Here is a 16,174-nt window from a genome sequence, read left to right as displayed (position 1 = left end):
GGCAGAATCTCAAATCCTCTGGGTAGAAGGATTCTGATCCTTGAAGGTCCCTTCATCCTAAACAAAACTCTAGTGTTGCCAGAGACCACCCTGTAGTTCCCCTGACCCAGAGCTCTTACCATTTATTTATTCAGCAAACATTTTTGAGTGCCTACTGTGTACCCCGGATTGTGCTAGGTGCTAGGGATATGTAAAAGGACATACATGGTCTCTGTCTCATTGGGCTTATAATATAGTGCGAAAACATACATTATAAAGTAATTACTGGCACAACATTGTAAATCAACTATACTTCAATAAAAATAAATAAATTAAAAAAAAAGTAATTAGATGGGTGTTAGGTGCTGTGGTAGGTCAGGGTGCCCCGGAGCACACAAAGGCAATAGGCTTTGCAACTCCACTTTGTTTCCAGAGCAGTGGCAACTGGGCTTACATGCTTCAGGAGTAAGGATCCTTCTCAGGTAGTATTGAATTGCCTCCAAGGAAAGGCTCCACAAAGGAAGAGTCTATTTTTCTTTCCTCATCACCCACAGTGAACCTAATCCCCTCCCTCAGGTGCACAGAGCTTCCTATCAACTTGTGCCTCACTCTAAAATGAGAAGAGAACAGTATAGGAATACCAGACAATTGAGAACAGCCGCCAACAAGGAAGGCTGTTCCTTTGACTAAAAGCCAAACAAAATTGAGGCAACATAGGGAACAGGAAAAACTAACATCAAAAACCTAGTTTTTTTCAGAGACCCTGAAAAGTTACTGCGTCTAACACAGCAAAAATAAGATGCTTTTTTTTTTTAAAAGAATACAATTAGAAAACAAGAAAGAGCACTTGGAAAATTATCAGGATCCATGTGGCAGAATGATTTGGCCCAGGATTTACCACTGAGCTAGAACATGAGTATGGTCTGTGGTGGGTTTTGTTTTTTTTTTTTTTTTTTGAGAACAAACTGGATAATGGAGTTCAGATGTGACGGCTGTCTTTTTGAGAACATGCTGGATAAGAGAGTTCCGCCTCAAACATTTAAATCAAACTATGTCGTCTAAAAAAGGGTTAAGTTAAAACAGGTGAAATAGATCCCTGAGCTAGCGATGATTTCTTTCTGATAGTCCCAGATTGCTGATGGGCTAGAAACAAAATTTTGGGAGTCAGAATTTTAAAATGGCACTTAAAGCTTTAAGATTAAATGTAATCTCTAAGGAAGAAGAGCAGAGAACCTAGGACCAAGTTTTAAGAGAAATTTGGAGCATTTAATATCTATGTAGAGGAATTGCCATTGCAAAGGACACTGAGAAGTAACCAAGGTAGCATGGAAGTCAAGAGCACATTTCAAAAAGGAGGGGGAGTGCTCAATGTCAACTTTTACACAGGTAAGTGAAACACTGGAAAATTTCCATTGAATTAAGACACATGCAGGTGTGTAGAGAATCAGCTGGAATGAGTAGGAAGCAGAGGATGATCAGGAAGTGGAGATGTACGGAGGGTACATAAATTTTTGCCTCGAAGGGAAAGACAGGGGTTGATAGATAGCCATAGTAGGAAGATAGGAGTCAGGAAGAGTTTTATTTAAAATGAGAGAGATTTGAGCATCTTTAAAAACTGATAGATAATGAAAAAAAAAACTGATAGGAAAGAGTCAGTAAAGAGGGGCATAATAGGTGAAATGATGTCCTTGAACAGGAATGAGGGCAGGGCTGGGATCTGAAGCACAGCTAGAGCACAGAGACTGCCCTTAGATAGGAGGGGAGAGACCTACTATAATGCAACAGGAGGAGAGAGGGAAAAAAGAATCACATCCACTGTGAAATAGTGGAAGACTGGTGGATTAAGGAGAATAAAGTTTGCAATTGTTTATTTAGAGAGTGCTGCATACAGAGGCACAGTAAGATTGCCAGGAAATGTTGAGAGATTGTGTTTATTGTTTTAATGGACCTCATGTATTCAGAATTGGATAGGTCACTAATTTCACCTGTTCACTCATGAATCTGTCGCTTGGCCTGAGAATAAGAACATGGGTAAAAACTAGGATCTACTAGTTCCCCCTATTGTACACATCTGCCACCTTCTGACCCAAAGAAACTACTATTCTGATGTAGAGTTTATCATTCTTTTGTATTTTTAAAAATGTGGTTTTGACAAGCACTCTATGTCTAAAAAATACATTGCTTAGGATATACTTCTATGGACTTTTGGGGGAGATATAATACACATACCATAAAATTCACCCTTTTAAAGTGTAACTGTAGTGGGTTTTAGTATATTCACAAAGTTGTACACTACTATATAATTCCAGGACATGTTAATCATCCCCAAGAATAAACTCCACAGTCACTAGCATTCATTCCCACCCTACACCCGACATTGGCAACCATTAATCTACTTTCTGTTACTATAGATTTGCCTATTTTGGACATTTCATATAAATGGAGTCATACCATAATGTGGTCTTTTGTGACTGGTTTCTTTCACTTAGTATGATATTTTCAAGGTTCATCCATGTTATAGTGTATTCTAATACTTCATTCTTTTTATGGCTGAATAATACTCTATTATATGGATATATCACATTTTGTTTATCCATTCAGTAGTGATGGACATTTGGGTTGTCCAAACATGCTATGAACATTGCTGTACAAGTTTTTGTATGGATATATATTTTCATTTTCTCTTGGGTACCTCAGGGTGCAATTGGTAACTCTATGTTTAACCTTTTGAAGAGGTGCCAGAATGTTTTCCTACTCGAAAATTGAATGTTTCCAATTTCTCTTATGTCCTTGTCAACACTTATTACCTGTTTTATCTTTTTTTTTTTTTTTTTTTTGCTCTATGCGGGCCTCTCACTGTGGGGCCTCTCCCGTTGCAGAGCACAGGCTCCGGACGCACAGGCTCAGCGGCCATGGCTCACGGGCCCAGCCGCTCCACGGCATGTGGGATCTTCCCGGACCGGGGCGCGAACCCGTGTCCCTTGCATCGGCAGGCGGACTCTCAACCACTGCGCCACCAGGGAAGCCCGTACCTGTTTTATTATAACTGTCCTAGTGGGTTGCAAGAGGCATTTCACTGTGGCTTTGATTTGCATTTCCCTGATGGCTAATGATGTTGAGCATCTTTTCTGATGCTTATTAGCCATTTATGTATCTTCTTTGGAGAAATGCCTATTCAGATCCTTTGCCTTTTCTAAACATTGAGTTGTCTTTTTATCAATGAGTTGTAAGAGTTCTTTATATATTCTAGATAGTAGTCCCTTATCAGATATGTGATATGAGTAAGCCACTACAAACATACATGTGCTTATGTCTCCATTTTGATTAATGAAATTATTTGTGTTGCTCTGTTTTTTCTTGATCAGTCTTGCTTAATTTTTATCTATTTTGTTACTCGTTTTAAAGAACCAACTTTAAGCTTTACTAATCTTTTTTAATTGTATTTTTGTTTTCTATTTCATTGATTTATACTCTTATGTTTATTGTATTGGGGTTTACTCTGTTTTTCTGGCTTCTTAAATTAGAAACTTACTAATTTTCCAGCCTTTTCTAATGTAAGTATTTAAGACGATGAGAATTTTATTCAAGCCCTGCTTTTGCTGCATACCACAAGTTTCGTTATATAATGCTTTCTTACCATTTGCTCTAAATATTTTTGTTGAAACTTGTCACTATAAACTTGTAGTGTACCTATCTGCCAAATTGTGTGATTTTCCCCAGTAACCTGAGTGTAGGTACAGAAAAAGTGGAAAATTAAGGACAATCCAGGTTTTCAGTTTTGCCAGCAAATACACTGTATCTAATTTCATACTTTTCCACCACATCTCATTTTCTCCCTGCATCTCATTAAGTAGTCTTTCTTTATTTAGAGACTCCACCTCTCATTATACTTTCTTCATTTCACTATTGCATCTATCACACACATCCATCACTAACTGTCATTGCCTACATTGACTTGTAATACTGTGGGCCATGAGAGTTTCAGCTATTGTGACAAGAATGTTTGCAGGATGAAGGGTGGAATTTAAACTAAGTAGGAAGGGAAGTCGAGATAGACAGGGGCTATTCAGTAAGTAGATAGTAGTGAACTCAACAGACTGGAAGTCCCAATGAAGTAAAATGAACTGGTGATGAGTCATTGAGTAACCAGGATGGAAATTTAGAAGGTTGTTGTTTGAGAATGGATTATCTGAATTTAATATCTCAGAGGTAGAACAATTTTAAGTGGAATTATCATAATCTGATAATTCCATGCTCACAGATGGGTGAAGGAGAATGGAAGAGAAGGACCAAAGAGGAGGTTCCTGAGTGTTGCCTGAGTAGCTTCACAGAAGGAGTGAAGTCTTCTAGGTGGATGACCAGAGTTAGAGGGTGAGGAATTCTGTAAGACAGTTGCCAAAGGCTTCAGTGAATAAGAAAAGGTGACAAGAAGTTCAGAATTCATAGCAATAACAAAGGACAAACCATAGTCCAGTTAAATGACCTAAGCTTCATGGGAGTAGGAATCCTTAATGAGGTTGGAGGAGTGGACTAGAAGGGCAGAATGAGAATCAAGGAGAACCTGACCTTGCCTTTGAACTCTGAGAGGCATAAAAGTCAAGAAAATAAAAAGTGACTAAAGAGAGCTGTAGGGGAGAACCAGGTTTCAGTTAGGACCAGGAGGTGTCTAAAACCTTTGGTAAAAAGGTACTTTTCTGAAAATACTCCCTATGTCTCCAGTGCATCTCCCCTACCCTGTATCTCATTAAATACTTCCTATGACATATTTCCTCCTTACTTCTTCCTATGTAGCCCTTATTTCATTAGACTCCCCATCTCTTATTACCAGTCTGCATTTTCTTATCCCATCTCCAGGCATATTGCATCTCATCCATCACATATACCATCACTAAATGGGGATGGGAATCCCAAAGCCAGGTCTGATCCAGGAGAGGTGTTATGGACCAGAGCCAGGAAACTTATGCTAGAGGCTTGAACAATTGGTTGGTTCAGATATAGTAAAGAGGTTGTGAAATCATACAAGTGTATTTTAGAATTTTTGGTTGATTTTATATATAAGAAAATAGCATTTACTATAATTGGGTTTCTAAGAACCCAAGCTAGCCTATATTTCATGGCAAATTGCGGAAGTGCTGTAAGTTAATTTGTTCATTCATACAACAAATATTTATTGAGTTTGGGATATATACTCAATAGCAAGTCTAATGGCCTGGGCCTGTTCTCAAAGACCTCACAGTTTAGTGGGGCAGACAGACATATGAATACATTCTCTAAATTCAAATGGTAAGTGCTCTAATAAAAATAAATTCCTGTATATAATAATGAAAACCACTGTTTTTTAAAACCTGAATTGAATATAAGAACATTGGAAGACTGACGTGTACTAAAGCTGAACATATTCTTACCTATAATCTTTACCTGTAATCCAAACCCACTCCTACATAGATACCAAGCAGAAATGTGGCCATTTGTTCACCAAAAGATATATACAAGGTTGTTCATAGCAGCACTATTCACAATATTCAAAAACTAAAAGTTACTCAAATTATCAACAGTAGAATGGGAAAATCAGTTGAGGTATGTTCACACAGTAGAAGATTTTACAACAATGAGAATGAATGAACCATGACTACACATAATAATATGGATGAATTTCACACACATGATGTTCAACCAAAGAAAACACAAAAGAATACATACTACATGATTCCATTTATATAAAATTCAAAAACAGTCAAGACCAATCTATGATGTTAGAAGTCCGGATAGCAGTTACCCTTGGGAGAAGGGAGCTATAAAGCTGACAATCTTCTGTTTCTTGATCTGGGTACTAGTTACATGGGTATGTGAACCTTATGAAAATTCCTTGTACTATCTACTTAGGATTTGTACACTTTTCTGTGGGTATGTTATACTTCAATTTAAAAAGTACAAAAACAAAATGAACCCTAATTCTGGCTTCATCTGCCTTTTAACATGATTCATATTATGGAGGAAATAAATCTTTTCTTCTCTTTGATGTTTATAGAGCCCAGTGGTGGAGAGGTAGAGGAGAGACCTGGAACTGAAGCCTGTTGTTTATAGAGCACATTAATATGTCTTTGGCTATGTGAAGGAAGGTCCTGAACTGAGCTTGGGCTTAGGGTGCTAGATATAATTGAATTACTCATCATAATAACATGGAGGGATTTTTTGTTTGTTTGTTTGTTTTGGATTGCTGGGGTCTGTAAGAGATGGGGATGGAGGAAGACAGGGCAGTTGACAGGCAACTAGAGCCTGAATTGGCAGAAATGTTCTTGCATCTCATTGGGAATGGGGAAGTGCCAATATTAAATTTAATCTGCTATTCAGAACTATCATGTAATCCCACCCTTCCCAATTACTTATAAGCATTCAGTAAATCTGCTACATCTATAATTATACTGGGGCCTTCCAGTAGAAATTAAGGATAAGTGACTGTTCTACCGATCTGAGTCACTTGGAGCAGCGGTCCCCAACCTTTATGGCATCAGGGACTGGTTTTGTGGAAGACAATTTTTCCACGGACAGGGGAGCGGGTGTGGGTTGGTGGGTGGAGATGGCTCAGGCAGTAATGGGGAGCGGTGGATGAAGCTTTGCTCACTGGCCCGCCCCTCGCCTCCTGCTGTGCGGCCCAGTTCCTAACAGGCCAAGGACCAGTACTGGTCTGCAGGCCCGGGGGTTGGGGACCCCTGACTTGGAGGACAGGGAAAGGAATCACTGCAGGAGGCAAGATTACACAGATCTAGAGTCACACAAGAGCAGAAATGCAGAGCCAGAAATGACCACGGAAACAGAAGCCCTGGATCCAGGATATGGATTAGAGCAGTGGGGGTTTTTTTAATAACCATTTTTAAAATTGAAGTATAGTTAATTTACAATGTTGTGTTAGTTTCAGGTGTACACCAAAGTGATTGTTCTATATATATATATATATGTATGTATATTTTTTCTTTCTCAGATTATTTAACATTATATGTTATTACAAGATATTGAATATAGTTCCCTGTGTTGTACAGTAGGTCCTTCTTGCCCATCTATTTTATGTATAGTAGTGTGTATATGTTAATCCCAAATTCTCCCCCTGTCCCCGCTGTCCCCTTTGGTAACCATATGATTGTTTTCTATGTTTGTGAGTCTATTTCTATTCTGTAAATAAGTATTTGCATCATTTTTTTAGATTCCACATGTAAGTGATATCATATGATATTTGTCTTTCTCTGACTTACTTCACTTAATATGATCATCTCTAGATCCATCCATGTTGCTGCAAATGGCATTATTTCATGCTTTTTATGGCTAAGTAATATTCCATTGTATATATGCACCACATCTTCTTTATGCGTTCATCTGTCAATGAACATTTAGGTTGTTTCCATGTCTTGGCTTTTGTAAATAGTGCTCTGAACACTGGGGTGCATGTATCTTTTTGAATTAGAGTTTTCTCAGGATATATGCCCAGGACTAGGATTGCTGGATCATATGGTAACTCTATTTTTAGTTTTTAAAGGAACCTCCATACCGTTTTCCATAGTGGCTGCACCAACTTACATTCCTACCAACAGTGAAACAGGGTTCCTTTTTTGGATAAGTGCTTTTTCTTAAGCTTCAGGGTATCCCCTCCTTTAGAGGAACATGAGATGAATTTAATGGATTGCAATCAGCATTTGTTTTAAGTGAAATTGGATAGATAGTAAGAATAGAAAATAACAGAGTGTATCACACATAGCAAAAGATAATTACTTTCTGTGAAACTTTAAAAATGTATATGTATGTGTGTACTGGATCATGAGATAAAATGTATTTTTAAAATGTGGGTCCTAGTCAAAAAAAGTTCAGAAGACTCAGGACAAGAGGCTTAAAACAACCATCTAGGTTATGTGTAGCGGTGCAGAAGAGAGAGCATAAGGAGACTGTTTCACCAAGAAGGAGATATGTCAGCTTGGTCTTAAAGGACTATAGGAGGAGGTGAAGGACTTCCTAGAGGGAGTGCATATACAAAGGCATTTCTGGGAACTAGCAACAGTTCCATGAGGATGGAACCTCACATAGGTGGGGAGGCATGCAGAAGATGAAGGTGGAGAGGAAGGTGTATTGAAACACTGTTATAAAGGGTCTTATACATCAGAAGCGAGCGGGCTATATTTTATTTTGCAGGCAAAGGAAGATCTTTTTTAAAGGAAAATGACCCTAGCATCTGGTTCCCCTTGAAGCCCGCCAGAGGATAATGATCATGGTACCATTTATTGAGCATATACAGTGGGTCAGTGTTGAACTTCTTACTTAATATGCATTAGCTCAATTACGGATTAGCACAATAACCTCTCATATGGTAGACATCATAATTTTCCCCATTTGACAGATGAGCAAACTGAGGCTCAGAGACTTCACGTTGCTGCAGACCATACCTCTATCAAGCAGAAGGGATGGGCAGGTCTGTCTGACTCCAAAACAAATGCACCTAACCACTTCATAATGATAGAGCCTCTAGAGGGGCCTGACAGATAGCAGTCTTATCACCTGGCTAGAGACCAAAGGCAGAGAATGCTTGGCTTTCACTCTTCACTCTTATGCCTCAAGCCCAAGTAGACTGCTTTTTATACCTCTGGGAGGTGGAGGAAATGGCTGGAGGGGAGCCATGCCAGCACCTACACTCTCTCCCTCCTTTCATCAACTCTTCTGTCTCTAACCCTCTCCCTGCTTCAGTATGAGAACCTTCTGATGTCCCTGTTTCTTTATAAAACAGGGATAATAATGTTAGGTTTTATTAGATATATAATGATAATTCCACAAATTCTTTTTAAAAACACTTTGAGAACAAATTAGCGACTACTATTGAGGGTTCATTTAGTCATTTTTTTCACTTGCATTTTGGGGTACATCATAACAGCTAAATTTCCAAGAGTCAGCTGTCTTCTGTTTAAATTTCTCATTTACATATGGAAGCGATTAGCCACTAGGCTATTAAAGTAAAATGGCAAATCACTGCCTAGCTTAGTTCTTAATAAACACACCATCTCCTTCTCTGGTCTCGATGGCCAGCCTCAGAAGTGGGCAAATTAAGCAACTACCTACTTAAAGATTTCAAAGATGGTAAAAGGTCTTTACCTAAAAATGCCTCCCCCACCTGTAATTCTAATTCTACACACTCCCCAACAGCCTCCTTGAAGAAAAGACATATCCTTTCCAACTTGCTTTAGGTATGAGGTTACCTGAGAGGGATTATTAGCTAACTAATTAGTCTGTCACAGAAGGCACCTGCTTCCAACATCAACTGGAATGGCAGGGAAGCCTGAAAGAATGACAGCCAAGATGATATGATTTGGTGGGTTAAGGAAAGTGAGGGGGTAGAGGAGGTGGAAGTAGAGTTAGAAATTAAGGGAAGGAAAGATCCATAACTTGGAGCACCACTAAGAAAGGCAAAACCATTGGGCAGGCCTCTCCAGGAGACTCTGCAAGACCAGCAGCCATGTGGCTGACAGGGTCTTGGTGCTCCAGTCAGCTGTCAGGCCTGTGCCTCTGAGGTGCGAGATCTGAGTTCAGGACATTCGTCCACCAGAGACCTCCCAGCTCCATGTAATATCAAATGGCAAAAGCTCTCCAAGAGATCTCCATCTCAACGCCAAGACCCAGCTCCACTCAACAACCAGCAAGCTACAATGCTGGACGCCCCATGCCAAACAACCAGCAAGACAGGAACACAGCCCTACCCATTAGCAGAGAGGCTGCCTAAAATCATAACAAGGTCACAGACACCCCAAAACACACCTGCAGACACAGTCCTGCCCACCAGAAAGACAAGATCCAGCCTCATGCACCAGAACACAGACACCAGTCCCCTACACCAGGAAGCCTACACAACCCACTGAACCAACCTTAGCCACTGGGGACAGACACCAAAAACAACAGGAACTATGTACCTGCAGCCTGTGAAAAGGAGACCCCAAACACAGTAAGCTAAGGAAAATGAGAAGACACAGAAACACACAGCAGATGAAGGAGCAAGGTAAAAACCCACCAGACCAAAAAAATGAAGAGGAAATAGGCAGTGTACCTGAAAAAGAATTCAGAGGAATGATACTAAAGATGATTCAAAATCTTAGAAACAGAATGGAGAAAATACAAGAAACGTTTAACAAGGACATAGAAGAACTAAACAGCAACAAACAATGATGAACAACACAATCCATGAAATTAAAAATTCTCTAGAAGGAATCAATAGCAGAATAACTGAGGCAGAGCGGATACGTGACCTGGAAGATAAAATAGTGGAAATAACTTCTGCACAGCAGAATAAAGAAAAAAGAATGAAAAGAATTGAGGACAGTCTTAGAGACTTCTGGAACAACATTAAACGCACCAACATTCGAATTATAGGGGTCCCAGAGGAAGAGGAAAAGAAAGGAACTGAGAAAATATTTGAAGAGATTATAGTTGAAAACTTATATGGGAAAGGAAATAATCAAGTCCAGGAAGCGCAGAGAGACCCGTACAGGATAAATCCAAGGAGAAACACACCAATACACATATTAATCAAATTATCAAAAATTAAGTACAAAGAAAAAATATTAAAATCAGCAAGGGAAAAACAACAAATAACATACAAGGGAATCCCCATAAGGTTAACAGCTGATCTTTCAGCAGAAACTCTGCAAGCCAGAAGGGAGTGGCAAGACATATTTAAAGTGATGAAGGAGAAAAACCTACAACCAAGATTACCCAGCAAGCATCTCATTCAGATTTCATGGAGAAATTAAAACCTTTACAGACAAGCAAAAGCTAAGAGAATTCACCACCACCAAACCAGCTTTACAACAAATGCTAAAGGAACTTCTCTGGTCAGGAAACACAAGGGAAGGAAAAGACCTACAATAACAAACCCAAAACAATTACGAAAATGGTAATGGGAGCATACATATGGATAATTAGCTTAAATGTAAATGGATTAAATGCTCCCACCAAAAGACATAGACTAACTGAATGGATACAAAAACAAGACCCGTATATATGCTGTCTACAAGAGACCCACTTCAGACCTAGGGACACGTACAGACTGAAAGTGAGGGGTTAGAAAAAGATATTCCATGCAAAGGGAAATCAAAAGAAAGCTGGAGTAGCAAGTCTCATATCAGACAAGATAGACTTTAAAATAAAGACTATTACAAGAGAAAAAGGACACTACATAATGATCAAGGGATCAATCCAAGAAAAAGATATAATGATTGTAAATATTTATTCACCCAACGTAGGAGCACATCAATACATAAGGCAAAAGCTAACAGCCATAAAAGGGGAAATTGACAGTAACACAATCATAGTAGGGGACTTCAACACCCCACTTTCACCAAGATCATCCAAATCTTGGTGATCATCCAAAATGATCATCCAAAATGAAAATAAATAAGGAAACACAAGCTTTAAATGATACATTAACTAAGATGGACTTAGTTGACATTTATAGGCCATTCCATCCAAAAACAACAGAATACACTTTCTTCTCAAGTGCTTATGGAACATCCTCCAGGATAGATCATATCTTGGGTCACAAGTCAAGCTTTGGTAAATTTAAGAAAATTGAAATCATATCAAGTATCTTTTCCAACCACAATGCTGAGACTAGATATCAATTACTGGAAAAAAATCTGTAAAAAATACAAACATGTGGAGGCTAAATAATACACTGCTTAATAACCAAGATATCACTGAAGAAATCAAAGAGGAAATCAAAAAATACTTAGAGACAAATGGCAATAAAAACACGACAACCCAAACCTATGGGATGCAGCAAAAGCAGTTCTAAGAGGGACGTTTATAGCAATACAATCCTACTTCAAGAAACAAAAAACATCTCAAACAACCTAACCTTACAGCTAAAGCAATTAGAGAAAGAAGAACAAAAAAACCCCAAAGTTTGCAGAAAGAAAGAAATCATAAAGATCAGATCAGAAATAAATGAAAAAGAAATGAAGGAAACGATAGCAAAGATCCATAAAACTAAAAGCTGGTTCTTTGAGAAGATAAACAAAATTGAATAACCATTAGCTAGACTCATCAAGAAAAAAAAGGCAGAAGACTTAATAGAATTAGAAATGAAAAAGGAGAAGTAACAGCTGACACTGCAGAAATACAAAGGATCATGAGAGATTACTACAAGCAACTATATGCCAATAAAGTGGACAACCTGGAAGAATTGGACAAATTCTTATAAAAGCACAACATTCTGAGACTGAACCAGGAAAAAATAGAAAGTATAAACAGACCAATCACAAGCACTGAAATTGAGACTGTGACGAAAAATCTTCCAACAAACAAAGGCCCGGACCAGATGGCTTCACAGGCGAATTCTGTCAAACATTTAGAGAATAGCTAACACCTATCTCTCTCAAACTCTTCCAAAGTATAGCAGAGGGAGGAACACTCCCAAACTCATTCTACGAGGCCACCATCACCCTGATACCAAAACCGGACAAAGATGTCACAAAGAAAACTACAGGCCAATATCACTGATGAACATAGATGCAAAAATCCTCAACAAAATACTAGCAAACAGAGTCCAACAGCACATTAAAAGTATCATATACCATGATCAAGTGGGGCTTATCCCAGGAATGCAAGAATTCTTCTATATACACACCAATCGGTGTGATAAACCATATTAACAAATTGAAGGAGAAAAACTATATGATCTTCTGAATAGATGCAGAAAAAGCTTTCGACAAAATTCAACACCCATTTGTGATAAAAACCCTCCAGAAAGTAGGCATAGAGGGAACTTACCTCAACATTATAAAGGCCATATCTGAGAAACCCACAGCCAACATTTTTGTCACTGGTGAAAAACTGAAACCATTTCCTCTAAGATCAGGAACAAGACAAGGTTGTCCACTCTCACCACTATTATTCAACACAGTTTTGGAAATTTTGGTCACAGCAGTCAGAGAAGACGAAGAAATAAAAGGAATCCAAATCAGAAAAGAAGAAGTAAAGCTGTCACTGTTTGCAGATGACATGATATTATACATAGAGAATCCTAAAGATGCTACCAGAAAACTACTAGAGCTAATCAATGTATCTGGTAAAGTAGCAGGATACAAACTTAATGCACAGAAATCTCTGGCATTCCTATACACTAATGATCAAAAATCTGAAAGAGAAATTAAGGAAACACTCCCATTAACCATTGCAACAAAAAGAATAAAATACCTAGGAATAAACCTACCTAAGGAGACAAAAGACCTGTGTGCAGAAAACTATAAGACACTGTTGAAAGAAATTAAAGGTGATACAAACAGATGGAGAGATATACCATGTTCTTGGATGGGAAGAATCAACATTGTGAAAATGACTCTACTACCCAAAGCAATCTACAGATTCAATGCAATACCTATCAAACTACCACTGGCATTTTTCACAGAACTAGGACAAAAAAATTCATAATTTTTATGGAAACACAAATGACCCCAAATAGCCAAAGCAATCTTGAGAAAGAAAAATGGAGCTGGAGGAATCAGGCTCCTTGACTTCAGACTATACTACAAAGCTACAGTAATCAAGTCAATATGATACTGGCACTGAAACAGAAATATAGATCAATGGAACAGGATAGGAAGCCCAGAGATAAAGCCATGCACATATGGTCACCTTATTTTTAGTAAAGGAGGCAAGAATATACAATGGAGAGAATACAGCCTTTTCAATAAGTGGTGCTGGGAAAACTGGACTGCTACATGTAAAAGAATGAAATTAGAACACTCCCTAACACCATACACAAAAATAAATTCAAAATGGATTAAAGACCTAAATGTAAGGCCAGACACTATCAAACTCTTAGAGGAGAACATAGGCAGAACACTCTATGACATAAATCACAGCAAGATCCTTTTTGACCCACCTCCTAGAGAAATGGAAATAAAAACAAAAATAAACACATGGGACCTAATGAAACTTAAAAGCTTTTGTACAGCAAAGGAAGCCATAAACAAGATGAAGAGACGACGCTCAGAATGGGAGAAAATATTTGCAAATGAAGCAACTGACGAAGGATTAATCTCCAAAATTTACAAGAAGCTCATGCAGCTCAATATCAAAAAAACAAACAACCCAATCCAAATATGGGCAGAGGACCTAAATAGACCTCTCTTCAAAGAAGATATACACATTGCCAACAAACACATGAAAGGATGCTCAACATCACTAATCATTAGAGAAATGCAAATCAAAACTAGAATGAGGTATCATCTCACACGAGTCAGAATGGCCATCATCAAAATATCTAGAAACAATAAATGCTGGAGAGGGTGTGGAGAAAAGGGAACCCTCTTGCACTGTGGGTGGGAATGTAAATTGATACAGCCACTATGGAGAACAGTATGGAGTTTCCTTAAAAAATTAAAAATAGAACTACCATACAACCGCAATCCTGCTACTGGGCATATCCCCTGATAAAACCGTAATTCAAAAAGAGTCATGTACCACAATGTTCATTGCAGCTCTATTTACAATAGCCAGGACATGGAAGCAACCTAAGTGTCCATGGACAGATGAATGCATAAAGGAGATGTGGCACATATATACAATGGAATATTACTCAGCCATAAAAGGAAGCAAAATTGAGTTATTTGTAGTGAGGTTGATGGACCTAGAGACTGTCATACACAGTGAAGTAAGTCAGAAAGAGAAATCAGATACTGTATGCTAGCATATATATATGGAATCTAAAAAAAAAAAAAAAAAAAGGTTCCAAAGAACCTGTGGGCAGGAGAGGAATAAAGACGCAGACATAGAGAATGGACCTGAGGACCCGGGGAGGGGGAAGGGGTAAGCTGGGACAAAGTGAGAGAGTGGCATGGACATATATACACTACCAAATGTAAAATGGGTAGCAAGTGGGAAGAAGCTGCATAACACAGGGAGATCAGCTCAGTGCTTTGTGACCACCTAGAGGGGTGGGATAGGGAGGGTGGGAGGGAGACACAAGAAGGAGATATGGGGATATATGTGTATGTATAGCTGATTCACTTTGTTATAAAGCAGAAACTAATACACCATTGTAAAGCAATTATACTCCAATAAAGATGTTAAAAAAAAACCCTTTGGGCAGCGTAAGGACTTAAAGACATACGTATCTCTAAGAGAGAACGTTTTTAAGAGGGGTGTTAGTCTTTAATGGGTAGAGTTTCAGCCAGGGAGAATGAAAAAGTTCTGGAGATGGTTGGTGATGGTGGTTGCATAAGAATGTGAATGCCACAAAACTGTAGACTTAAAAATGGTTAAAATGGTAAGTTTTATGTTATATATACTACGAATATATTCTAGAAAATCCATGAGGGAAATGAAGGCAGTCAAGGCTGTTTTCACTAGTCCTTTGCCTCAGGTAATATGGTAGTCTGCCTTCAAGTTGGCTCCAATAATTCTCATCTCCTAGTATGCACTCCTCTGTGTTGTCCCCTCCCACAGTGGATTGGGCTGACCTGGGTAACCCATAGGACACAGCAGTGGTGACCAGAAATGGTCTTCCAAGGCTAGGTCATAAAAGATACTGCAACTTCTAATTGGTTGTCCCTTGGATTTCTTGCTCTGGAGGAAGTGAGCTGCCATGTTATGAGGACATGCAAGCAGTCTATGGAGAGGTCCAGGCATGAGAAACTAAGGCCTCCAGCCAACAGCCAGCATTAACCTGCCAACCAAATGAGGAGCCACCTTGGAAGCAGGTCTCCAGCAGTCCCAGTCATGACAGCCTAAGCCAGAACCACCCAGCTAAGCTGCTTCCAAATTCCTGACCCACCAAAACGTGAGATAATGTTTATAGTTGTTTTAAGCCACTAAGTTTTGGGGTAATCTTACACAGACATTGATAACTAATACAGAGAGCGTTCAGACCCTTCATCAACTGCCTGAAACTATTGTCTTCAGTCATTTATGTATCTCTGTTTGTTCCTGGATTATATCACAGCTACTTAAAGATATTCCATGACCCCATTTACATAAAGTTGCACTTACCTTTACATGTTTTGAATACCCAACAAGTGACGTAAAAATATTTCCCAAGATTGGAAGGGCATTGCTGAATTTCAGACAGTTAAGACTAGAAGAGCAATTCCTAACACAATACACCTTGTCAGATAACGTGAATGTTTTTCCTTTTAACATTGTTAGGTGAAATGCTTAAAAACCTGAA

At 38.7% G+C, this 16,174-nt stretch overlaps 2 protein-coding genes across 6 annotated transcripts in view; one reads left to right on the top strand and one right to left on the bottom strand.

The window, feature by feature from the left end:
* Positions 1-14,847, top strand: part of SLC30A6 (solute carrier family 30 member 6) — a 51,930-nt gene extending 37,083 nt beyond the window's left edge. The window contains exons 15-16 of one of the 3 annotated variants that reach the window (XR_007471025.1): positions 1,196-1,365; positions 6,008-14,847. The gene's annotated coding sequence lies outside the window, so the exon portion shown is untranslated. Of the gene's footprint in view, positions 1-1,195 lie in introns of all 3 variants that reach the window. The other 2 variants (XR_007471024.1, XR_007471023.1) reach the window with 2 other exon arrangements.
* The window catches only part of NLRC4 (NLR family CARD domain containing 4), a 36,259-nt gene that overhangs the window by 3,824 nt on the left and 16,261 nt on the right, over positions 1-16,174 (bottom strand). The window lies entirely within an intron of this gene.

The sequence above is a fragment of the Orcinus orca genome, chromosome 13 (assembly GCF_937001465.1).
Source record: "Orcinus orca chromosome 13, mOrcOrc1.1, whole genome shotgun sequence".
Lineage (NCBI taxonomy): Eukaryota > Metazoa > Chordata > Mammalia > Artiodactyla > Delphinidae > Orcinus > Orcinus orca.
The sequence above is the reverse complement of the archived record's forward strand: the minus strand, read 5'-3'. Positions and strand labels throughout refer to the sequence as shown.